A 25,590-nucleotide genomic window follows, 5' to 3' on the forward strand; every position below is an offset into this window, starting at 1 on the left:
ATGAACTGTAGAAGAGTGTAAAGAAAACGGACCCAAGACAGGGAACAAATGCATGAAATTAATGCATTAATGGTGTACAAGCAAAATGAGTTTTCTAGCAAAACTCTACAGGAAAACCATTTTAAAATATGGCTGCTTTTGAAGGAAGCTTCCTATAAAAAGGTGTCCCTTTAAAACATCTTCCAGAAGTGCTTAAGTGGTGAGTTGTGGTAAAAAGCACCAGCATTCCCCTAGGATTCATGCCCACAAGAGCATATATGCGTTATACAGTTTTGTTTCAAAAGCAGGTCAGTTTTTATAGTAAAATTCTCCTTCAGCTAAAGCAGATATAAATGAAGACAAATAAGTTAATGTCTCTGTAGGCTACATGGAATAAATAAGGAAAAGACAAGTGCATCTGTTTAACTGGAATTGGTTTATTAAAAAGGTTATTATATAAAAAAAAAAGTTTTCAGCATCACAGTTGGATACTGTTATTGCCAGATGTCCATGTCAGAGTCTGGGGTGTTTGGAATCACTTGGAATTCAACAGATTCATAAAATGACATTGTTCTAGGAAACATTCTTAAAGTATAATCCAATAAAAAAGAAAACTGAGTCCTTGTCAGCCAGTAAAAAAACAACGGTTTATTCAATGTGGAGCATACAAGTAAGAAGTACACTCCCAAGTACTGATTAGTTTCGCACATGCGCTTCCTCAGAGATAACATACTTCAAGTAGCCTCAAACTTAATAGCATTAGAGTGTTTTTGGTTATACTAACCCATTATTGTGAGCTCAGAAGAAATGTATTTATAAACAAGCATAGCAAATAGATTCCTCTCTAGATACAGATTCCACCAGGATATCATCATCATCCATCATCCTCAACAATAACAATCACCTATATAGCGCTTTTCTCCGGGTTGAACATATATTAAAATTTAACAAGTCAGCGATTCCTCAAGCTCTGAACATTTGCTAGAACTGCTAGAAAATAAGTAGAATAGTGAAAAATCATGGAATTATTGTAAGCCCAAAAGGAAGAGCTACTACAAAATTTAGGGCATTAAAATATTTGGATGAAAGGGAACAACAAGGTAAACTTAAAGGGACACTGAACCCAAATTTTTTCTTTTGTAATTCAGAAAGAGCATGCAATTTTAAGCAACTTTCTAATTTACTCCTATTATCATTTTTTCTTCGTTCTCTTGCTATCATTATTTGAAAAAGAAGGCATCTAAGCTTTTTTTTGGTTTCAGTACTCTGGACAGCACTTTTTTATTGGTGGATGAATTTATCCACCAATCAGCAAGGACAACCCAGGTTGTTCACCAAAAATGGGCCGGCATCTAAACTTACATTCTTGCATTTCAAATAAAGATACCAAGAGAATGAAGAAAATTTGATAATAGGAGTAAAATTTCATGCTCAATCTGAATCACGAAATAATTTTTTTTGGGTATAGTGTCCCTTTAAGATCCTTCAATGTAACCCTGAATCCACACAATTTTCACAGTAAAAATAACAAAATGCAATTTTCAACTCTATCAAAGAACCATAAACACTTTCAGATAATCCAGAACTGAGCAAAACATTTATTTATCCTTTGGAACAAATTAAAATATAGAAAAAAACATCCCGGGACTGTTTCCAGGAAGCAATAAGAGCAAGCACCCTAAGAGCCAAGAGGTCTTGCGCAAACTTCTTTGAAAGCTTTGGAAAACTACGAACGTGCTTTCTAGAGCACTACACAAGAATGGCGAGAACATCAGGCATCCTAAAAAGAACCATAAAGAACTTCACAAATTGGCTTTAGCTGAAAACAACTGCAAAACGATCCACTTTATATTCATGTCATAGCTAGCCTGTTTGTCTGCAGACTCAAGCCTGGGTTGGCTTCTCCAAATAAGGCAAATGGTGGGTGACAAATGGCTACTGAAAAACAATTGCAATAAAAAGAATATCTATTTGGTATAAAAATGTTAAAGGGACAGTTTACCCCCCAAAAAATCTAATTTTAAATGAAATACCTCACAATGCCTTTTGGGCTGTGTAATGCCCCTGCTGTCTTCTAAGCATTCGTCAACAATGTCTTCCGTGACCTCCTTAATTGCACCGTCATCGTCTATTTGGATGACATCCTCATATTCTCATCCACCCTTGAGAAACATCATGAGCATGTAAAACAGGTACTGCTCGCCTCAGAAATAATTCTCTGGTAGCCAAACTGTAGAAATGTGAGTTTCATCAAGTTCAAATCCAGTTCCTTGGCTATGTCTTCTCGAAGGAAGGTTTTGACATGGATCCGACAAAGCTAACCGCAGTTCTGGAATGGCCTCAGCCCACTTCATTAAAAGGACCTACAGAGATTCTTGGGGTACTCCAATTATTATTGCAAGTTTATAAAAAAAAAAACGTCTCCCAAATCATTGCTCCACTCGCTGAGCTGACTAAACGAAACAGAGACTGCAAAAAATTGGCCTCCTGTAGCTGTGGATGCTTTCTCTCATCTGAAAAAAGTTTTTTGTACTGCTCCTGTGCTCCACCATCCTGATCCTGACCTGCAGTTTACTCCTGCAGAGAGGAATTACGATGTGGGTGATCGTGAACTCTTAGCCATTAAGATGGCCCTGACTGAATGGAGTCATGGGCTAGAGGGTACCACCACCCCCATTCAAATTCTTACTGACCACAAGAATCTGATGTACCTAGAGACTGCTCACTGTCTCAATCCTTGACAGGCCAGGTGGGCCCTATTCTTTTCCCCTTTTAAACTTTAGTCTCTTACCTTCCTGGGACTAAGAATAAAAAAGGCTGATGCCCTTTCCCGTCAGTTTCCTCAGACTAGTGACTCCTCTGAAGCTCCTATCAAACACATCATACCTCCCTCATGTGTAGTTGCTCAGCTTAACACTTCTCTTCTTCAAAGACTGCAACATGCCCAGTCAAGAAAACCTTCTGAAGCCCATGCGGCTCCTGAGATCCTTTATGTTCCCCCAAATCTTCGCTCTCCTATGCTCATGATAGCAAGCTGTCAGGTCATCCTGGTTTCACAAGAACCTTTAAACTCCTTCCTCAACACATGTGGTGGCCTACCATGAAGTCGGATTCTCAGGATTATGTCAAGGCTTGTCAGACTTGTGGGGTTAATAAGACCCCCGTTCCCTACCTCATGGCCTACTTCAACCATTGTCCATACCTAAACAACCATGGACACAGTGTCAAGGATTTTGTTGTAGATCTCCCTCCTTCTGACCATCATACATTTATCTGGGTTGTGGTGGATCGATTCTCCAAACTTGCTCATTACCAAAGTTACCTACAGCCCAAGAATTGTCCACTCTTTTTCTGTTACACGTATTAAGGCTCCATGGTATACCTGTGAACATCGTCCTTTTGGAGAAGCTTTCGCAAAATTGCTTGGAACCACTGTTTCTTTGTCCTCTGGTTATAAGCCCCAGACTAACAGGCAGACGGAAAGGACCAATCAGGATCTTGAAGCTTATATCAGAGCTTATGTCAATTCACAGCATACCAATTGGTCTGGCTTGTAACCCCTAGCTGAACTGGCAAAGAACACTCATTGGGATTCTTCTCTACGGTGCTCTTCTTTCCAGGTCGCAGCTGGTTATCAACCTCGTGTTTTTCCTCTTTCTGCTCATTCCACAGGAGTCCCTGCTGCAGAGTATCGCTTCACTGACCTCACCACCCATTGGCAACAAATACGCTCTCAGTTACGGTATACCATCTCCAGATACAAGAGGTTTGCAGATCATCATCAAGCCTTTTCCGAGGGTGATCGTGTCTGGGTCCCTACACGACATATCTGCTTACGTCAACCTTGTCACAAATTAGGAACTCGGTACATTGGTCCTTATAAAGTCCTCAAAAGACTTTCTCCTGTTGCCTACAGAGTGGCCTAAGACCTTGCACATTCACCCGGTCTTTCACATCTCCCTGCTCAAACCCTACATCACGAGTAAATATACTCGACTCAGATGTTCTCCTTCTCTACTCATGATTCAAGGAGAACCGGAGTATGAGGTTGCTAGGATCATGGACTCCAAAATTAAACGCAGGCAGCTCCAATACCTCATCTACTGGAAGGGTTACTCTGTGGCGGATCATTCCTGGGTCCCTGCCCGTGATGTGCATGCTCCATCTTTGGTCTCCAAATTCCATGCGGCTCATTCTTTTTTTATTATTATTATTATCGGTTATTTGTAGAGCGCCAACAGATTCCGCAGCGCTATCATTTGAAACCGACTCTTTGTTCCTGGAGGGAACCCTTGAGTGGGGGGCTATGTCACGCCACTCCTCTGTGATCATAGCCATTGCTATGATCTCAGCGTGACTCGCAGCTCCGTGAGCATGGTCGTTGCCATTGTCACGGTGGTTGTTGTGGGCTCACAGTGATGATGTCATTGACGCACTCTGTAGTATACGATGCCGCTCTAGATTCACCTGGGAGGTCTCCTTGCTGCGAACAGGCGCCTATGTAAGTACCTCCTTCACTTCTCTTCACTGCCTAAGTATAGGTATTCACATTGTGTTTTCCTGGGTGCTTGTACTGCTAATATTGCTGGATTGCCTTATCATTGCTGAATTCTGCTTGTCTAACCACTCTAGCTGTTTAACCCCTGAATTGCTTGATTGCCTATCCATTGCTGAACTCTGCCTTTCTGGCCACTCTGCCTGTTTAACCCCTGAATTGCTTGACTGCCTTACCATTGCTGAACTCTGCCTGACTATTTTACTGCTTTACCTGAATTGCTAAACTGCTGGATTACCTTTGTTGCCGACCTATGTCTGTTCCTGACCATCCTTCTGGTTTACCCCTAAGCTGCTGGATTACCTTTGTTGCTGACCTCTGCCTGTTCCTGACTATTCTGACTTCAGATTACCCCTGTACTGCTAATCTGCTGGATTGCCTTTCTCTTGTTTCCGTAAATGACTGCCCTGTCTACCGTGAGTACTGCTTACCTTATTTCTTGAACTCACTTTGTTCTGGGATATTTCCTTATCCTTCCACTTGATGCCGGGATAAGAAGACTACTGGCCAAGTTTGGTCTGATAGGGAAATATCCCATGAGCATTACAGTTACCTGTACATAGGTAGCTCAGAAGCCTCACCCTTTCCTTCTCCTAGTGATATGCAGCCTAAAATAAAAAACAGACAAAAAGGGGAGGGAGCCTGGTAACTATTAACCAGGGAAAGGGACAAGAGTTTAAATTTGACAAAACCAAAGACTGAATCTTCAGAACAAACCTAGCAGAAGCTAAATTTCTAGTAAGAAATAAAAATGTATGATAAGACTGCCAAACTGCAGTCTGACAAATCTCTTCTGGTGTAGCATCTGCCTCAAGTGCCCAGTAAGTTGAAACTACCCTAGTAGAATGTGCCTTTAAACCATCCGGTACCTGATCCCCTTTTTGTCTATAAGCTCTAGAGATTGTCTCCATGATCCAGCCTGAAATGGTAGATCTCAAGGGAGCTTGGCCTTGACAAGGACCTTTTGAAAGTACAAATAAATTATCTGTCTTGTGAAAATTTTCAGTTTCTTGACATAGATATGTAGACATCAGACTACATCCAAATCAATGTCATTGTTTACCCTAAGAGTCTTTCTTCCTGGATAAAAAGGAAATACAATGTCCTGGTCCTTGTGAAAATCGGAACCCACTTTAGGAAAACAAAAATCCGATATTATTCTAAGAACAACCTTGTCTTGTAAAACAATAAAAACATAATTTATGCTTACCTGATAAATTTCTCTTGTGGTGTATCCAGTCCACGGATCATCCATTACTTGTGGGATATTCTCCTTCCCAACAGGAAGCTGCAAGAGGATCACCCACAGCAGAGCTGTCTATATAGCTCCTCCCCTAACTGCCACTACCAGTCATTCGACCGAAGACAAGCAAGAGAAAGGAGAAACTATAGGGTGCAGTGGTGACTGTAGTTTAAAAATAAAAAACACCTGCCTTAAAATGACAGGGCGGGCCGTGGACTGGATACACCACAAGAGAAATAAATTTATCAGGTAAGCATAAATTATGTTTTCTCTTGTAAGGTGTATCCAGTCCACGGATCATCCATTACTTGCGGGATACCAATACCAAAGCTATAGGACACGGATGAAGGGAGGGACAAGGCAGGCGCTTAAACGGAAGGCACCACTGCCTGCAAGACCTTTCTCCCAAAATAGCCTCCGAAGAAGCAAAAGTATCAAATTTATAGAACTTTGGAAAAGTATGAAGCGAAGACCAAGTCGCCGCCTTACAAATCTGTTCAACAGAAGTCTCATTTTTAAAAGCCCATGTGGAAGCTACCGCTCTAGTAGAATGAGCTGTAATCCTTTCAGGAGGCTGCTGGCCAGCAGTCTCATAAGATAAGCGTATTATACTCCTTAGCCAAAAGAAAGAGAGGTTGCTGAAGCCTTTTGGCCTCTCCTCTGTCCAGAGTAGACAACAAACAATGCAGATGTTTGACGAAAATCTTTAGTAGCTTGTAAATAAAACTTTAAAGCACGAACCACGTCAAGATTGTGTAAAAGACGTTCCTTCTTTGAAGAAGGATTAGGACACAGTGACGGTACAACAATCTCCTGATTGATATTTTTATTAGATACCACCTTAGGTAAAAAAACCAGGTTTGGTACGTAACACTACCTTATCTGCATGAAAAATGAGATAAGGGGAATCACATTGTAAAGCAGATAACTCCGAAACTCTTTGAGCCGAGGAGATAGCTACTAAAAACAGAACCTTCCAGGATAAGAGCTTAATATCTATGGAATGCAAAGGTTCAAACGGAACCCCTTGAACTAAATTTAAACTCCAAGGTGGAGCAACAGGTTTAAACACAGGCTTGATTCTGACTAAAGCCTGACAAAACGCCTGCACGTCTGGAACCTCAGCCAGACGTTTGTGCAAAAGAATAGACAGAGCAGAAATCTGTCCTTTTAAGGAACTAGCTGACAAACCCTTCTCCAATCCTTCTTGGAGAAAAGATAATATCCTAGGAATCCTGACCTTACTCCATGAGTAACCCTTGGATTCACACCAATGAAGATTTTTACACCATATCTTATGATAGATTTTCCTGGTGACAGGCTCTCGCGCCTGTATTAAGGTAGCAATGACCGACTCGGAGAAACCACGCTTTGATAAAATCAAGCGTTCAATCTCCAAGCAGTCAGCCGCAGAGAAATTAGATTTGGATGGTTGAAAGGACCCTGAAGTAGAAGGTCCTGCCACAGAGGCAGAGTCCATGGTGGAAAGGATGATATGTCCACCAGATCTGTATACCAAGTCCTGCGTGGCCACGCAGGTTATATCAAAATTACCAATGCTCTCTCCTGTTTGATCTTGGCAATCAGACGAGGGAGCAGAGGAAACGGTGGAAACACATAAGCCAGGTTGAAGGACCAAGGTTCTGCTAGAGCATCTATCAGCGCTGCCTTGGGATCCCTGGACCTGGATCCGTAACAAGGAAGCTTGGCGTTCTGGCGAGACGCCATGAGATCCAGTTCTGGTTTGCCCAAACGTTGAATCAACTGTGCAAACACCTCCGGATGGAGCTCCCACTCCCCCGGATGAAAAGTCTGTCGACTTAGAAAATCTGCCTCCCAGTTCTCTACTCCTGGGATATGGATAGCTGATAGATGGCAAGAGTGAATCTCTGCCCAATGAATTATATTTGAAACCTCCAACATCGCTAGGGAACTCCTTGTTCCCCCTTGATGGTTGATGTAAGCTACAGTCGTGATGTTGTCCGACTGAAATCTGATGAACCTCACTGCCGCTAGCTGAGGCCAAGCCTGAAGAGCCTGAAGAGCATTGACTATCGCTCTTAGTTCCAGAATGTTTAAGAATGTTTAAGTCCACGACCCCTGAGCCTTCAGAGAGTTCCAGACTGCACCCCAGCCCAGAAGGCTGGCATCTGTCCAATCTGGCCTGCGGAAGGTCATAACTTTGGACAGATGGACCCGAGATAGCCACCAGAGAAGAGAATCCCTGGTCTCTTGATCCAGATTTAGTAGAGGAGACACATCTGTGTAATCCCCATTCCACTGACTGAGCATGCAGAGTTGCAGCGGTCTGAGATGTAGGCGGGCAAACGGAACTATGTCCATTGCCGCTACCATTAAGCCGATTACTTCCATACAATGAGCCACTGAAGGGTGAGAAGTATAATAAAGAACACGGCAGGAATTTAGAAGTTTTGACAACCTGTCCTCTGTCAGGTAAATCCTCATTTCTACAGAATCTATCAGAGTTCCCAGGAAGGAAACTCTTGTGAGAGGGGATAGAGAACTCTTCTTTTCGTTCACTTTCCACCCATGAGATCTCAGGAATGCCAGAACAATGTCCGTATGGGACTTGGCAATTTGGAAATTCGACACCTGTATCAGAATTTCATCTAAGTAAGGGGCTACTACTATGCCCTGCGGCCTTAGGACCGCCAGAAGTGACCCCAGAACCTTTGTAAAGATTCCTGGTGCCGTAGCTAACCCAAAGGGAAGAGCCACAAACTGGTAATGCCTGTCTAGGAAGGCGAACCTGAGAAACCGATGATGATCTTTGTGTATCGGAATGTGAAGATAAGCAACCTTTAAGTCCACGGTAGTCATGTATTGACCCTCCTGGATCATAGGTAGGATGGTTCGAATAGTCTCCATCTTGAAAGATGGGACCCTGAGAAATTTGTTTAGGATCTTGATATCTAAGATTGGTCTGAAGGTTCCCTCTTTCTTGGGAACCACAAAAAGAGATTTGAATAGAAGCCTTGCCCCTGTTCCTCCTTTGGAACTGGGTGGATCACTCCCATAACTAGGAGGTCTTGAACACAATGTAAGAATGCCTCTCTCTTTAACTGGTCTGCAGATAATTGTGAGAGGTGAAATCTTCCTTTTGGGAAAGAAGCTTTGAAGTCCAGAAGATATCCCTGGGACACAATTTCCAACGCCCAGGGATCCTGGACATCTCTTGCCCAAGCCTGGGCGAAGAGAGAAAGTCTGCCCCCTACTAGATCCGTTACCGGATCGGGGGCTGATCTTTCATGCTGTCTTAGAGGCAGCAGTAGGCTTCTTGGCCTGCTTACTTTTGTTCCAGGCCTGGTTAGGTCTCCAGACCGGCTTGGACTGGGCAAAATTTCCCTCTTGTTTTGCATTAGAGGGAGTTGATGCCGCGCTCGTCTTAAAGTTTCGAAAGGCACGAAAATTAGTTTGTTTGGTCCTTAATTTATTAGACCTATCCTGAGGAAGGGCATGACCTTTTCTGCCAGTAATATCAGAAATTATCTCCTTCAGTCCAGGCCCGAATAGGGTCTGCCCCTTGAAGGGAATGTTGAGAAGCTTAGACTTTGAAGTAACGTCAGCTGACCAGGATTTAAGCCATAGCGCCCTACACGCCTGTATAGCAAAACCTGAGTTCTTAGCCGTTAGTTTGGTTAAATGAACAACGGCGTCAGAAACAAATGAATTGGCTAGCTTAAGCGCTTTAAGCTTGTCAAGTATATCATCCAATGGAGTTTCTACCTGTAAGGCCTCTTCCAGAGACTCAAACCAGAGAGTTTCTACCTGTAAGGCCTCTTCCAGAGACTCAAACCAGAAGGCCGCAGCAGCAGTGACCGGGGCAATGCATGCAAGAGGCTGGAGAATAAAACCTTGTTGAATAAACATTTTCTTAAGGTAACCCTCTAACTTTTTATCCATTGGATCTAGGAAAGCACAACTGTCCTCGATGGGAATAGTTGTACGCTTAGCTAGGGTAGAAACTGCTCCCTCCACCTTAGGGACCGTTTGCCATAAGTCCCGTGTAGCGGCATCTATTGGAAACATTTTCTTAAAAATAGGAGGGGGAGAGAACGGTACACCTGGTCTATCCCATTCCTTAGTAATAATTTCTGAAAACCTTTTAGGTATTAGAAAAAACTTCAGTGTAAACAGGCACTGCATAGTATTTATACAATCTACACAATTTCTCTGGCACTATAATGGTGTCACAGTCATCCAGAGTAGCTAAAACCTCCCTGAGCAACACGCGGAGGTTTCAAACTTAAATTTAAATGTAGACATATCAGAATCAGGTTGAAGCATCTTCCCTGAGTCAGAAAAATCACCCACAGAAAGAAGCACTCCTGCCTCAGCTTCTGCATATTGTGAGGGGATATCAGACATAGCTACTAAAGCATCAGAGAGCTCTGTATTTTTTCTAGTCCCAGAGCTGTCTCGCTTTCCTTGAACCCTGGTAGTTTGGACAATACCGCTGTAAGGGTATGATCCATAACTGCCAGCATGTCTTGTAAAGTAAACGCCATGGGCGCGCTAGATGCACCACTTGAGCGGGAGTCCCTTGAGCAGGAGTCAAAGGTTCTGACACGTGGGGCGAGTTAGTCGGCATAACTTCCCCCTTGTCAATTTCCTCTGGTGATAAATCTTTTAAAGACAGAATATGATCTTTATAACTTAAAGTAAAATCAGTACATTTGGTACACATTCTAAGAGGGGGTTCCACAATGGCTTCTAAACATAATGAACAAGGAGTTTCCTCTATGTCAGACATGTTTAAACAGACTAGCAATGAGACCAGCAAGCTTGGAAAACACTTTGATAAATGTAAACAAGCAAAAAAACATAATTTATGCTTACCTGATAAATTTATTTCTCTTGTAGTGTGTTCAGTCCACGGGTCATCCATTACTTATGGGATATATTCTCCTTCCCAACAGGAAGTTGCAAGAGGATCACCCAAGCAGAGCTGCTATATAGCTCCTCCCCTCACATGTCATATCCAGTCATTCGACCGAAACAAGACGAGAAAGGAGAAACTATAGGGTGCAGTGGTGACTGGAGTTATAATTTTAAAATTTAGAACCTGCCTCAAAAAGACAGGGCGGGCCGTGGACTGAACACACTACAAGAGTAATAAATTTATCAGGTAAGCATAAATTATGTTTTCTCTTGTTAAGTGTGTTCAGTCCACGGGTCATCCATTACTTATGGGATACCAATACCAAAGCTAAGTACACGGATGATGGGAGGGACAAGGCAGGAACATTAAACAGAAGGAACCACTGCCTGTAGAACCTTTCTCCCAAAACCAGCCTCCGAAGAAGCAAAAGTGTCAAATTTGGAAAATTTGGAAAAAGTATGAAGTGAAGACCAAGTTGCAGCCTTGCAAATCTGTTCAACAGAGGCCTTGTTCTTAAAGGCCCAGGTGGAAGCCACAGCTCTAGTGGAATGAGCTGTAATTCTTTCAGGAGGCTGCTGTCCAGCAGTCTCATAGGCTAAACGTATTATGCTACGAAGCCAAAAAGAGAGAGAGGTAGCCGAAGCCTTTTGACCTCTCCTCTGTCCAGAGTAAACGACAAACAGAGAAGAAGTTTGTCGAAAATCTTTAGTTGCCTGTAAGTAGAACTTCAGAGCATGGACCACGTCTAGATTATGCAAAAGACGTTCCTTCTTTGAAGAAGGATTAGGACATAATGATGGAACAACAATCTCTTGATTGATATTCCTGTTAGAAACAACCTTAGGTAAAAACCCAGGTTTAGTACGCAGGACTACCTTGTCTGAATGAAAGATCAGATAAGGAGAATCACAATGTAAGGCAGATAACTCAGAGACTCTTCGAGCCGAGGAAATAGCCATCAAAAACAAAACTTTCCAAGATAAAAGCTTAATATCAATGGAATGAAGGGGTTCAAACGGAACACCCTGAAGAACTTTAAGAACCAAGTTTAAGCTCCACGGAGGAGCAACAGCTTTAAACACAGGCTTAATTCTAGCCAAAGCCTGACAAAAAGCCTGGACGTCTGGATTCTCTGCCAGACGTTTGTGTAAATGAATAGACAGAGCGGAAATCTGTCCCTTTAGCGAACTAGAGGATAAACCCTTTTCTAACCCCTCTTGTAGAAAAGCCAATATCCTAGGAATCCTAACCTTACTCCATGAGTAACTCTTGGATTCGCACCAATATAAATATTTACGCCATATCTTATGGTAAATTTTTCTGGTCACAGGCTTCCGAGCCTGTATTAATGTATCAATACCCGAATCCGAAAACCCACGCTTTGATAGAATCAAGCGTTCAATTTCCAGGCAGTCAGCCTCAGAGAAATTAGGTTTGGATGGTTGAAAGGACCCTGAATTAGAAGGTCCTGCCTCAGAGGTAGAGACCATGGTGGACAGGACGACATGTCCACTAGGTCTGCATACCAGGTCCTGCGTGGCCACGCAGGCGCTATCAGAATTACCGATGCCCTCTCCTGTTTGATCCTGGCAATCAGTCGAGGTAGCAACGGAAATGGTGGAAACACATAAGCTATGTTGAGAACCCAAGGGGCTGCTAATGCATCTACCAGCACCGCTCCCGGGTCCCTGGACCTGGATCCGTAACAAGGAAGCTTCGCGTTCTGGCGAGATGCCATGAGATCCAGATCCGGTTTGCCCCAACGACGAATCAGTTGAGCAAATACCTCCGGTTGAAGTTCCCACTCTCCCGGATGAAAAGTCTGGCGACTTAGGAAATCCGCCTCCCAGTTCTCCACGCCTGGGATGTAAATCGCTGACAGGTGGCAAGAGTGAGACTCTGCCCAGCGAATTATCTTCGAGACTTCCAACATCGCTAGGGAACTCCTGGTTCCCCCTTGATGATTGATGTAAGCCACAGTCGTGATGTTGTCCGACTGAAATCTGATGAACCTCAGTTTTGCTAACTGAGGCCAAGCTAGAAGAGCATTGAATATTGCTCTTAATTCTAGAATGTTTATTGGAAGGAGTTTCTCCTCCTGAGTCCACGATCCCTGAGCCTTCAGGGAATTCCAGACTGCTCCCCAGCCTAGAAGGCTGGCATCCGTTGTTACAATCGTCCAATCTGGTCTGCGAAAGGTCATTCCTTTGGAAGATTAACCGGTGACAACCACCAGAGAAGAGAATCACTGGTCTCCTGGTCCAGATTTAGCAAAGGGGACAGATCTGAGTAATCCCCGTTCCATTGACTTAGCATGCATAGTTGCAGCGGTCTGAGATGCAGGCGCGCAAATGGCACTATGTCCATTGCTGCGACCATTAAGCCGATTGCCTCCATGCACTGAGCTACTGATGGGCTTGGAATGGAATGAAGGACACGGCAAGCATTGAGAATCTTTGATAACCTGGACTCCGTCAGGTAAATCTTCATCTCTACAGAATCTATAAGAGTCCCTAGAAAAGGAACCCTTGTGAGTGGTAACAGAGAACTCTTTTCCACGTTCACTTTCCACCCATGCGACCTCAGAAATGCTAGAACTATCTCTGTATGAGACTTTGCATTTTGAAAACTTGACGCTTGTATCAGAATGTCGTCTAGGTACGGAGCCACCGCTATGCCTCGTGGTCTTAGTACCGCCAGAAGTGAGCCCAGAACCTTTGTAAAAATTCTCGGGGCCGTAGCTAACCCGAAGGGAAGAGCTACAAACTGGTAATGCCTGTCTAGAAAGGCAAACCTTAGGTACCGATAATGATCTTTGTGAATCGGTATGTGAAGGTAAGCATCCTTTAAGTCCACTGTGGTCATATATTGACCCTCTTGGATCATGGGTAGGATGGTTCGAATGGTTTCCATCTTGAATGATGGTACCCTTAGGAATTTGTTTAAGATCTTTAAAGGGACACTGAACTCAAATTTTTGTTTCATGATTCAGATAGAGCATGCAATTTTAAGCAACTTTCTAATTTACTCCTATTATCAATTTTTCTTCATTCACTTGCTATTTTTATTTGAAAAAGAAGGCATCTAAGCTTCTTTTTTGTTTCAGGACTCTGGACAGCTCTTTTTTTATTGGTGGATGAATTTATCCACCAATCAGCAAGAATAACCCAGGTTATTCACCAAAAATGGGCCGGCATCTAAACTTACATTCTTGCATTTCAAATAAAGATACCAAGAGAAGGAAAAAAATTTGATAATAGGAGTAAATTAGAAAGTTGCTTAAAATTGCATGCTCTATCTGAATCATGAAAGAAAAAATTTGGGTTTAGTGTCCCTTTAAGTCCAAGATTGGTCTGAAGGTTCCCTCTTTTTTGGGAACCACAAATAGATTTGAGTAAAATCCTTGTCCCTGTTCCGTTCGCGGAACTGAGTGGATCACTCCCATGACTAAGAGGTCTTGTACACATTGTAGAAATGCCTCTTTCTTTACTAGGTTTGTTGATAACCTCGACAGATGGAACCTCCCTTGTGGAGGAGAGGTTTTGAAATCCAGAAGGTATCCCTGAGATATAATCTTCAACGTCCAGGGATCCTGCACATCTCTTGCCCAAGCCTGGGCGAAGAGAGAAAGTCTGCCCCCCACTAAATCCGTCTCCGGATAGGGGGCCCTGTCTTCATGCTGTCTTAGGGGCAGGAGTAGGCTTTCTGGCCTGCTTGCCCTTGTTCCATGACTGGTTGCCTTTCCAACCCTGTCTGTAACGAGCAGTAGTTCCTTCCTGTTTTGGAGCGGAGGAAGTTGAAGCTGCTCCTGCCTTGAAGTTACGAAAGGCACGAAAATTAGACTGTTTGGCCTTTGGTTTGGCCCTGTCCTGAGGAAGGGCGTGGCCCTTACCTCCCGTAATGTCAGCAATAATTTCCTTCAAGCCGGGCCCGAATAAGGTCTGCCCTTTGAAAGGAATGTTAAGTAGTTTAGATTTGGAAGTTACATCCGCTGACCAGGATTTAAGCCAGAGCGCCCTGCGCGCCTGTATGGCGAATCCGGAATTTTTAGCCGTAAGTTTGGTTAAATGCACTACGGCATCTGAAACAAACGCATTAGCTTGTTTAAGGGTTCTAACTTTGCTCAAAGCCTCATCCAATGGCGCTGTGCGAATCGCCTCTTCCAGAGACTCAAACCAGAATGCCGCTGCAGCCATGACAGGCGCAATGCATGCAAGAGGCTGCAATATAAAACCCTGTTGAACAAACATTTTCTTAAGATAACCCTCTAATTTTTTATCCATTGGATCTGAGAAAGCACAGCTATCCTCCACCGGGATAGTGGTACGTTTGGCTAAAGTAGAAACTGCTCCCTCCACCTTAGGGACCGTCTGCCATAAGTCTCGTGTGGTGGCGTCTATAGGAAACATTTTTCTAAATATCGGAGGAGGGGAAAAAGGCACACCGGGTCTATCCCACTCCTTGCTAATAATTTCTGTAAGTCTTTTTGGTATAGGAAAGACGTCAGTACACACCGGTACCGCATAGTATCTATCCAACCTAGACATTTTCTCTGGAATTGCCACCGTGTCGCAATCATTCAGAGCCGCTAACACCTCCCCTAGTAACACACGGAGGTTCTCAAGCTTAAATTTAAAATTTGAAATTTCTGAATCCGGTCTCCCCGGATCAGAACCGTCACCGACAGAATGAAGCTCACCGTCCTCATATTCTGCAAATTGTGACGCAGTATCAGACATGGCTCTCGTGTCATCAGCGCGCTCTGTCCTTAACCCAGAGCTATCGCGCTTGCCTCTTAATTCGGGCATATTATATAATACTTCTTTCATAACATTAGCCATATCATGTAAAGTGATTTGTAAGGGCCTAGATGTACTTGGCGGCATAACTTCCCCCTCGTTGTCTGGTTATAGTTTCTCTATCGGTACAGATTGTTTTATATTCAAAGCAATATCAATACAATTGGTACACATCGTTCTATTGGGCTCCACATTGGCTTTTGAACATGATGAACAAACAGTTTCCTCTGAATCAGACATGTTTAAACAGACTTAGCAATGAAACTAGCAAGCTTGGAAATCACTTTCAATAAGTTTACAAGCAATATAAAAAACGCTGCAGCGCTTTAAAAAATACAGATATAGTTAAACAATTCTTAACAAGAAGTGTATTATTAGCAGAGGATTGCACCCATTAGCAAAAAGGATGATTAACCCCTCAATACCCAAAACGGATAAAACGGATATCAATTAAGATTTAACGCTTTTAATCACAGTCAAACACACTGTCACAGATCTGCTGTGACTGATTACCTCCCTCAAAAATGAATTTTGCAGACCCCTGAGCTCTCTAGAGACGTCCTGGGTCAAGGAGGAAGAAGCAGGAAGACTGTGCTAGAATTTTAACTGCGCAACAAGGCGCTAAAACAAGGTCCCTCCCACTCCTATTACAAGAGTGGGAGCCCTGATATAACGGTTTCCATGCAGAAAATATATGTTAGCCATGTGGAAAAAAATCATGCCCAAAGAGATTTATCACTAAAGTACCTCACAAAACGAATAACATGCCAGTAAACGTTTTATTAAAAAACAACATTTTCCAATGTCATGCAAATTTATCACTAAGCCTGCTACCAGTCGCTACCACTGCAGATAAGGCTTAAGAATTATTTCAGTTTTAACAGTATTTTCTCAGTCAAATTCTAGTCCCTAGAAAATAACTCGACTGCGCATACATTTATCAGCCTGATACCAGTCGCCACTACTGCATTTAAGGCTGTACTTACATCATACGGTAACAGCAGTATTTTCTTAGTCAATTCCATTCCCAGAAAATAATGTACTGCACATACCTCATTTGCGGAGGACCCCACATGCTATTCCCAGTTTCTGAAGTTACCCCACTCCTCAGAATGTCGAGAACAGCCAGTGGATCTTAGTTACGCCTGCTAAGATCATAGAAAAAAAACGCAGGCAGTTTCTTCTTCCAAATACTGCCTGAGATAGAAAAACAGCACACTCCGGTGCCATTTAAAATAACAAACTTTTGATTGAAGAATAGTTAAGTAAAAACTCCAGCTCCTCTCGCGACCTCCTTCTTTGTTGAGGGTTGCAAGAGAATGACTGGATATGACATGTGAGGGGAGGAGCTATATAGCAGCTCTGCTTGGGTGATCCTCTTGCAACTTCCTGTTGGGAAGGAGAATATATCCCATAAGTAATGGATGACCCGTGGACTGAACACACTTAACAAGAGAAATAAAACCGGTACTGTGCCTTTAAGAGAAACAAATTTTGTCAGAAATTGAAAAACAGTGATTAAAAAGCAGTAAATCTTACGAAATTTTTACAGTGTGTATAATAGACTAACAGAGCATTGCACCCACTTGCAAATGGATGATTAACCCCTTCGTTTCAAAACCGGATAAAAAAAACAATATAAACGTTTTTTTAACAGTCACAACAAACTGCCACAGCTCTGCTGTGGCCCTACCTGCCCATACAACGACTTTTGAAGGCATAAAAACCCTTTGTAGAGGTCCTAAGTGTTCAGGGGACTCCTTCAGGGAAGCTGGAAGTCTCAAGCTGCAAAAACTACTGCACGATTTAGGCCTGAAATTAGGCCCCTCCCAACCTGTACTCACAGTGAGAGGGCCATAAAAAACTATCCCTAGGCAAAATCTAGCCAGCCATGTGGAAAAAACTGGGCCCCAATAAAGTTTTATCACCAATATGTAGAAAAAAACGTTTAAACACTTCCAGCAAACGTTATTTTCAGTAATGTGAGAAAGTAATAAGAATATTACCTTTTACAGCAAGCATGATACTAGTCGTTATTAAATCACTGTAATCAGGCTTACCTTAAATAAATCTGGTATTAACAGCATTTTCTAGCATATTCATTTCTCTAGAAAAATTTAAACTGCACATACCTCATAGCAGGAGACCCTGCACGCCATTCCCCCAGCTGAAGTTACCTCATCTCTTCAGTTATGTGTGAGAACAGCAATGGATCTTAGTTACAACCTGCTAAGATCATCAAAAACCACAGGCAGACTCTTCTTCAACTTTCTGCCTGAGGCTAAAACAGTACAACTCCGGTACCATTTGAAAATAATAAACTTTTGATTGAAGATAAACTACATAAATTCATCACATCTCTCTAGCTACTTCCTATATTGTCGAGAGCTGCAAGAGAATGACTGGTAGTGGCAGTTAGGGGAGGAGCTATATAGACAGCTCTGCTGTGGGTGATCCTCTTGCAGCTTCCTGTTGGACTGGATACACCTTACAAGAGAAAGGATCTTTGACGGAGAGGGCCTGCTATTCAGAAACACGCCTTGCTGATGTGATAGTCACAAGAAAGACAGTCTTAAACGTAAGAAACCATAAGGAAACCACAGAAACCACACGTGTCCATTCAAATGGAGAATCTAGTAGGGCATTCAAAGCCAAAGGAAGATCCCAGGATGGCACAGATGATATGAATTAATGAAGGATATGGGCCAAAGCTTGAAAAACATAATTTATGTAAGAACTTACCTGATAATTTCATTTCTTTCATATTAGCAAGAGTCCATGAGCTAGTGACGTATGGGATATACATTCCTACCAGGAGGGGCAAAGTTTCCCAAACCTCAAAATGCCTATAAATACACCCCTCACCACACCCACAAATCAGTTTAACGAATAGCCAAGAAGTGGGGTGATAAGAAAAAAAGTGCGAAAGCATATAAAATAAGGAATTGGAATAATTGTGCTTTATACAAAAAAATCATAACCACCTCAAAAAGGGTGGGCCTCATGGACTCTTGCTAATATGAAAGAAATGAATTTATTAGGTAAGTTCTTACATAAATTATGTTTTCTTTCATGTAATTAGCAAGAGTCCATGAGCTAGTGACGTATGGGATAATGACTACCCAAGATGTGGATCTTTCCACGCAAGAGTCACTAGAGAGGGAGGGATAAAATAAAGACAGCCAGTTCCTGCTGAAAATAATCCACACCCAAAATAAAGTTTAATGAAAAACATAAGCAGAAGATTCAAACTGAAACCGCTGCCTGAAGTACTTTTCTACCAAAAACTGCTTCAGAAGAAGAAAACACATCAAAATGGTAGAATTTAGTAAAAGTATGCAAAGAGGACCAAGTTGCTGCTTTGCAAATCTGATCAACCGAAGCTTCATTCCTAAACGCCCAGGAAGTAGAAACTGACCTAGTAGAATGAGCTGTAATCCTTTGAGGCGGAGTTTTACCCGACTCAACATAGGCATGATGAATTAAAGATTTCAACCAAGATGCCAAAGAAATGGCAGAAGCTTTCTGGCCTTTTCAAGAACCGGAAAAGATAACAAATAGACTAGAAGTCTTTCGGAAAGACTTAGTAGCTTCAACATAATATTTCAAAGCTCTAACAACTTCCAAAGAATGCAATGATTTCTCCTTAGAATTCTTAGGATTAGGACACAATGAAGGAACCACAATTTCTCTACTAATGTTGTTGGAATTCACAACCTTAGGTAAAAATTCAAAAGAAGTTCGCAACACCGCCTTATGCTGATGAAAAATCAGAAAAGGAGACTCACAAGAAAGAGCAGATAATTCAGAGACTCTTCTGGCAGAAGAGATCGCCAAAAGGAACAAAACTTTCCAAGAAAGTAATTTAATGTCCAATGAATGCATGGGTTCAAAAGGAGGAACTTGAAGAGCCCCCAGAACCAGATTAAAACTCCAAGGAGGAGAAATTGACTTAATGACATGTTTTATACGAACCAAAGCTCTTACAAAACAATGAATATCAGGAATATTAGCAATCTTTCTGTGAAAAAGAACAGAAAGAGCAGAGATTTGTCCTTTCAAGGAACTTGCGGACAAACCTTTATCTAAACCATACTGAAGAAACTGTAAAATTCTCGGAATTCTAAAAGAATGCCAGGAAAAATGATGAGAAAGACACCAAGAAATATAAGTCTTCCAGACTCTATAATATATCTCTCTAGATACAGATTTACGAGCCTGCAACATAGTATTAATCACAGAGTCAGAGAAACCTCTTTGACCAAGAATCAAGCGTTCAATCTCCATACCTTTAAATTTAAGGATTTGAGATCCTGATGGAAAAAAGGACCTTGCGACAGAAGGTCTGGTCTTAACGGAAGAGTCCACGGTTGGCAAGAGGCCATCCGGACAAGATCTGCATACCAAAACCTGTGAGGCCATGCTGGAGCTACCAGCAGGACAAACGAGCATTCCTTCAGAATCTTGGAGATTACTCTTGGAAGAAGAACTAGAGGCGACTGAGATAATCCGCTTCCCAATTGTCTATACCTGGGATATGAACTGCAGAGATTAGACAGGAGCTGGTTTCCGCCCAAACCAGAATTCGAGATACTTCTTTCATAGCCAGAGGACTGTGAGTCCCCCCCTGATGATTGATGTATGCCACAGTTGTGACATTGTCTGTCTGAAAACAAATGAACGATTCTCTCTTCAGAAGAGGCCAAGACTGAAGAGCTCTGAAAATTGCACGGAGTTCCAAAATATTGATCGGTAATCTCACCTCCTGAGATTCCCAAACCCCTTGTGCCGTCAGATACCCCCACACAGCTCCCCAACCTGTAAGACTTGCATCTGTTGAAATTACAGTCCAGGTCGGAAGAACAAAAGAAGCCCCCTGAACTAAACGATGGTGATCTGTCCACCACGTTAGAGAGTGTCGTACAATCGGTTTTAAAGATATTAATTGAGATATCTTTGTGTAATCCCTGCACCATTGGTTCAGCATACAGAGCTGAAGAGGTCGCATGTGAAAACGAGCAAAGGGGATCGCGTCCGATGCAGCAGTCATAAGACCTAAAATTTCCATGCAAAAGGCTACCGAAGGGAATGATTGTGACTGAAGGTTTCGACAAGCTGAAAACAATTTAAGACGTCTCTTGTCTGTCAAAGACAGAGTCATGGACACTGAATCTATCTGGAAACCCAAAAAGGTTACCCTTGTCTGAGGAATCAATGAACTTTTTAGTGAATTGATCCTCCAACCATGATCTTGAAGAAACAACACAAGTCGATTCGTATGAGATTCTGCTAAATGTGAAGACTGAGCAAGTACCAAGATATCGTCCAAATAAGGAAATACCACAATACCCTGTTCTCTGATTACAGACAGAAGGGCACCGAGAACCTTTGTAAAAATTCTTGGAGCTGTTGCTAGGCCAAACGGCAGAGCCACAAACTGGTAATGCTTGTCCAGGAAAGAGAATCTCAGGAACTGATAGTGAGCTGGATGAATCGGAATATGCAGATATGCATCCTGTAAATCTATTGTAGACATATAATGCCCTTGCTGAACAAAAGGCAGGATAGTCCTTATAGTTACCATTTTGAATGTTGGTATCCTTACATAACGATTCAATATTTTTAGATCCAGAACTGGTCTGAAGGAATTCTCCTTCTTTGGTACAATGAAGAGATTCGAATAAAACCCCAGCCCCTGTTCCAGAACTGGAACTGGCATAATTACTCCAGCCAACTCTAGATCTGAAACACATTTCAGAAATGCTTGAGCTTTCGCTGGCTTTACTGGGACACGGGAAAGAAAAAATCTCTTTGCAGGAGGTCTTATCTTGAAACCAATTCTGTACCCTTCTGAAACAATGTTCTGAATCCAAAGATTGTGAACAGAATCGATCCAAATTTCTTTGAAAAAACGTAATCTGCCCCCTACCAGCTGAGCTGGAATGAGGGCCGCACCTTCATGTGGACTTAGAAGCTGGCTTTGCTTTTCTAGAAGGCTTGGATTTATTCCAGACTGGAGATGGTTTCCAAACTGAAACTGCTCCTGAGGATGAAGGATCAGGCTTTTATTCTTTGTTGAAACGAAAGGAACGAAAACGATTATTAGCCCTGTTTTTACCCCTAGATTTTTTATCCTGCGGTAAAAAAGTTCCTTTCCCACCAGTAACAGTTGAGATAATAGAATCCAACTGAGAACCAAATAATTTATTACCCTGGAAAGAAAGGGAAAGTAGAGTCGATTTAGAAGACATATCAGCATTCCAAGTTTTAAGCCATAAAGCTCTTCTAGCTAAAATAGCTAGAGACATAAACCTGACATCAACTCTGATAATATCAAAAATGGCATCACAGATAAAATTATTAGCATGTTGAAGCAGAATAACAATGTTATGAGAATCATGATCTGTTACTTGTTGCGCTAAAGTTTCCAACCAAAAAGTTGAAGCTGCAGCAACATCCGCCAAAGATATAGCAGGTCTAAGAAGATTACCTGAACACAAATAATCTTTTCTTAGAAAGGATTCAATTTTCCTATCTAGAGGATCCATAAAGGAAGTACCATCTGCCGTAGGAATAGTAGTACGTTTAGCAAGGGTAGAAATCTGTCGGACGGCACAGGATATAATTGCTTAAAACGTTTAGAAGGAGTAAATGAATTACCCAAATTATTCCATTCTCTGGAAATTACTTCAGAAATAGCACCTGGAACAGGAAAAACTTCTGGAATAACTACAGGAGATTTAAAGACCTTGTCTAAACGTTTAGATTTAGTATCAAGAGGACCAGAATCCTCAATTTCTAATGCAATTAGGACTTCTTTAAGTAAAGAACGAATAAATTCCATTTTAAATAAATATGAAGATTTATCAGCATCAACCTCTGAGACAGTGTCCTCTGAACCAGAAGAATCATTAGAATCAGAATGATGATGTTCATTTAAAAATTCATCTGGATAAAGAGAAGTTTTAAAAGATTTTTTATATTTACTAGAAGGAGGAATAACAGACATAGCCTTCTTAATGGATTCAGAAACAAAATCTCTTATGTTATCAGGAACACTCTGAACATTAGATGTTGAGGGAACTGCAACAGGTAATGGTACTTTACTAAAGGAAATATTTTCTGCATTAACAAGTTTGTCATGACATTTAATACAAACAACAGCTGGAGGAACAACTACCAAAAGTTTACAGCAGATACACTTAGCTTTGGTAGTTCCAGCACCAGGCAGCGATTTTCCTGAAGTTTCTTCTGACTCAGATGCAACGTGAGACATCTTGCAATATGTAAGAGAAAAAAACAACATATAAAGCAAAATTGATCAAATTCCTTAAATGACAGTTTCAGGAATGGGAAAAAATGCCAAAGAACAAGCTTCTAGCAACCAGAAGCAATGAAAAATGAGACTTAAATAATGTGGAGACAAAAGCGACGCCCAAATTTTTTTAGCGCCAAATAAGACGCCCACATTATTTGGCGCCTAAATGCTTTTGACGCCAAAAATGACGCCACATCAGGAACGCCGACATTTTTGGCGCAAAAGAACATCAAAAAATGACGCAACTTCCGGGGACACGTATGACGCCGGAAACGGAAAAGATTTTTTGCGCCAAAAAAGTCCGCGCCAAGAATGACGCAATAAAATGAAGCATTTTCAGCCCCCGCGAGCCTAACAGCCCACAGGGAAAAAGTCAAATTTTAAGGTAAGAAAAAATGATTGATTCAAATGCATTATCCCAAATATGAAACTGACTGTCTGAAAAAAGGAATGTTGAACATCCTGAGTCAAGGCAAATAAATGTTTGAATACATATATTTAGAACTTTATAAAAAAGTGCCCAACCATAGCTTTAGAGTGTCACAGAAAATAAGACTTACTTACCCCAGGACACTCATCTACATGTTTGTAGAAAGCCAAACCAGTACTGAAACGAAAATCAGCAGAGGTAATGGTATATATATATATAAGAGTATATCGTCGATCTGAAAAGGGAGGTAAGAGATGAATCTCTACGACCGATAACAGAGAACCTATGAAATAGACCCCGTAGAAGGAGATCATTGAATTCAAACAGGCAATACTCTCTCCACATCCCTCTGACATTCACTGCACGCTGAGAGGAAAACCGGGCTCCAACCTGCTGCGGAGCGCATATCAACGTAGAATCTAGCACAAACTTACTTCACCACCTCAATAGGAGGCAAAGTTTGTAAAAACTGATTTGTGGGTGTGGTGAGGGGTGTATTTATAGGCATTTTGAGGTTTGGGAAACTTTGCCCCTCCTGGTAGGAATGTATATCCCATACGTCACTAGCTCATGGACTCTTGCTAATTACATGAAAGAAAAAAGAAAATGTATGCTTACCTGATAAATTTGTTTCTTTTTAGACACAATGAGACCACGGATTTCATCCTTACTTGTGGGATTACGCCTCCTGGTCAGCAGGAGGTGGCAAAGAGCACCACAGAAGAGAAGTATATATAGCTCCTCCCTTCCCTCCCACTCCAGTCATTCGACCGAAGTTAGGAATAGAAAGGAAAAGCCAATTGCAGAGGTGTCTGAACTTTAACAAAAAAATAATAACCTGTCTCATAGAACAGGGCGGGCCGTGGACTCATTGTGTCTAAAAAGAAACACATTTATCATCAGGTAAGCATAAATTTTCTTTTCTTTTTAAAAGACACGATGAGTCCACGGATTTCATCCTTACTTGTGGGATACAATACCAAAGCTATAGTACAGGGATGAAAAGGGAGGGACAAGACAGTGAACCTTAACGGAAGACACCACTGCTTGAAGAACCTGTCTCACAAAAAAGAGCCTCAGCCGAGGCAAAAGTATCAAATTTGTAAAATTTAGAAAAAGTATGAAGAGAGGACCAAGTTGCAGCCTTGCAAATCTGTTCAACAGAAGTATCATTTTTGAATGCCAATGAGGAAGCAACAGCCCTAGTGGAATGAGCCGTAATTTTTTCAGGAGGCTGCTGTCCAGCAGTCTCATATGCAAAACGGATGATACTCTTCAGCCAAAAAGAGAGGTAGCCGTAGCATTCTGACTCTTACGTTTTCCCGAAAAAATTACAAATAAAGAAGACGATTGACGAAAGTCCTTAGTCGCTTGTAAGTAAAACTTTTAAAGCACAGACTACGTCCAAATTGTGTAGCAAGCATTCCTTCTGAGAAGGAGGATTAGGACATAAGGAAGGAACAACAATCTCCTGATTAATGTTCTTGTCTGAAACAACTTTAGGAAGAAAACCAAGTTTAGTACGTAAAACTACCTTATCCGAATGAAAAATAAGGTAAGGAGAATTATATTGTAATGCCGAAAGCTCAGACACTCTTCGAGCAGAAGAAATGGCAACAAGAAACAAAACTTTCCAAGATAATAACTTATTATCGATGGAATGCATAGGTTCAAACGGAACCCCTTGAAGAACTTTAAGAACTAAATTCAAACTCCATGGAGAAGCAATTGGTTTAAACACAGGCCTGATTCTAATCAAAGCCTGACAAAAAGATTGAATATCTGGGACATCTGCCAGACTCTTGTGCAACAAAATAGACAAGGCAGAGATCTGACCCTTTAGGGAACTCGCCAATAACCCCTTCTCCAATCCTTCTTGGAGAAAAGACAAAATCCTGGGAATCCTAACTTAAATCCATGGAGTAGCCCTTGGATTCACACCAATAAAGATATTTGCGCCATATCTTATGGTAAATCTTCCTAGTTACCGGCTTACGCGCCTGAATTAAGTTATCTATGACCGACTCAGAGAACCCTCGCTTGGATAGAATCAAGTGTTCAATCTCCAAGCAGTCAGTTTCAGAGAAGCTAGATTCGGGTGAAGGAAGGGCCCCTGAATGAGAAGGTCCATCCTCAATGGAAGTTTCCAAGGTTGCAGAGATGACATGTCCACCAGATCGGCATACCAGATCCTGCAAGGCCACGCAGGAGCGATGAGGATCACTGATGCCTTCTCCTGTTTGATTCGAGCAATAACCCGAGGAAGAAGAGCAAACGGGGGAAATAGGTATGCTAGGCTGAAGGACCAAGGAACTGCCAAGGCATCTATCAGCTCGACCTGGGGGTCCCTGGACCTGGATCCG

At 42.0% G+C, this 25,590-nt stretch overlaps 1 long non-coding RNA gene across 1 annotated transcript in view; it reads right to left on the bottom strand.

Annotated features, from left to right (window-relative positions):
- LOC128647170 (uncharacterized) overlaps nt 1-25,590 on the bottom strand; it is an 82,545-nt gene that overhangs the window by 582 nt on the left and 56,373 nt on the right. The window lies entirely within an intron of this gene.

This window comes from Bombina bombina, chromosome 1, assembly GCF_027579735.1.
Source record: "Bombina bombina isolate aBomBom1 chromosome 1, aBomBom1.pri, whole genome shotgun sequence".
NCBI lineage: Eukaryota > Metazoa > Chordata > Amphibia > Anura > Bombinatoridae > Bombina > Bombina bombina.